We start from the raw sequence: 1,952 nt of genomic DNA, 5'->3' as shown, positions 1-1,952 counted from the left end.
GCACATACGCACCAGTGTTCACTGCAGCACTAATCCCAGGGGCCAGAAGATGGAAACAACCCCAGCGTCCATCAGCAGATGGATGGACGGACACAAGGTAAGCACACACATACAGTGGAGGTGGCACGCGGGCTGGGCGTTGGGCTGATATCCAAAAGGCTGTTGGTTTAAACCCAGAAGCTACCCTGAGGGGGGAAGATGAAATGGTCTATACCTGTAAGGACTTAGAGTCTCTGAAATCCCATATAGGGTGAACGTGAGTTGGCACTGACCCAATGACAGAGGTCTAAAGGGAAGTGAAATTCTGATACATGGCACCCTGGGGAGGAAGCTTGGGAAAGTTATGCTAAGTGACATACATCAGACACAAAAGAATAAACATTGTGGGCCCCACTTATATGAAAAATCTAGCATAGGAAAATTCATCAAGATAAAAGACTAGCTGTTACCAGAAGCTGAGGAGAGGGATTAATTTCAAACAACCAAACAAAAACGCTGCCACGGAGTTCATTCTGATGCACAGTGGCCCTATGTGTGGGACAGGCTGGGACTGTGCCTTTGGGCATCCAAGACTTAAAAGCTTTATGAGCGCAAATGGCCTCGTGTTTTGGTTAAGAAGCAACTAGTGAGTTCAAATTGCTAAATTTGTGCTTAGCAGTTGAGTGTGTCGCCTCCATGCCACCAGGGCTCTGGCAAGGGAGAAACGAGGAGCTAAAAACAAAGTTCTCATTTGGCCCCTGCGTTGTAATATGATGGCCTTTGAATTAGATATTCTTTCACTTCCTGATTCAATTCTATTTTTTCTTTCCAGAATAGTTCTCTGAGCCTATTATATGCTAGTCACTGTGTTAAGGACATTCTTAGGCCTATATTGCTTAATTTTTCTGTCTTTGTTTCTTCAATAGTGTAGACCTAACAATTCCCCCTAACACAGTGCCTAACACATAATTAGGCATAAAGAAAAAGTCAGAAAAGCTTGGAAACCTTAAGAAGCTCTTCTACTCTGTTCTGTGCAGGGTCGCTGTGAGTCAGAATCAACTTGATGGCAGTCATTTTGGGGAGGTTGGTCTTTAGTTCTTGTGACCTCAAGGAGCCCTGGTGGTGCAGTAGGTTTCTACTAACCTCAAAGTTGGTAGTTCAAAACCACCAGCCGATCCTCAGGAGAAAGCTGAGGCTTTCTACTCCCACAAAGAGTTACAGTCTCAGAAACCCACAGGGGCACTTCCACCCTGCCCTGCAGGTGATCGATGAGGCAGAACTGACTCAATGGCAGTGAGTTGTGTACTTGTTTATTTGCTTGTTTCAGTGACCTCAGGGGCCCTGTATCCTTCAGTGTTCTCTGTGAGGCTTACCACTAATGAACAGAATATATTTGATTCCTTAATTTAGTGCTTTCTCATTTCTCCTCCTCCTTCTTCTTGTCTGGAGCTCAACGGGTAAGGCCTTAGTTAAATTCACCCAAAGCTATCCATTTGTTATTGATGTTCAACCACCTTTTCTTTCCAGTCCTTGATTTCCTCATGCAGCAACCATTAACATTTATCTTCAAGGCTCATCCTTGGAGATTTTCCGGCATTGAACTACACTCGTCCGTCATTCAGTCAGTCAGTCAACAAATGTTTACTGAGTACCTGCCAAATGACTCTGAAGTCCTTAGGTAGTCCGTGCAGTGAGCACTCTCAGCTACTAACTGGCAGTTTGAAGACTCTCAGAGGCATCTGACAATCTGCTTTACCAAAACCAGCCGTTAAAAACCAAGTGGAACATAGTTCTACTTGGATGTACATAGGTGGCGCTGAGCCAGAGTTGATTCAGTAGTGAAGGGTTTTCATGTGATACCAATACACTACTCTGTGTATTTGGTGTGAGGCCAAATCAAACTCAGCACCATCCAGTCAATGCCAACTCCTAGCGACCCTATCCGACTGGGTAGAACTGCCCCTGTGAGTTTC

The sequence above is a fragment of the Echinops telfairi genome, unplaced genomic scaffold (genome assembly GCF_000313985.2).
Source record: "Echinops telfairi isolate 266 unplaced genomic scaffold, ASM31398v2 ScPeMD7_7424;HRSCAF=8462, whole genome shotgun sequence".
NCBI lineage: Eukaryota > Metazoa > Chordata > Mammalia > Afrosoricida > Tenrecidae > Echinops > Echinops telfairi.
Note: the sequence above shows the minus strand (reverse complement) of the source record.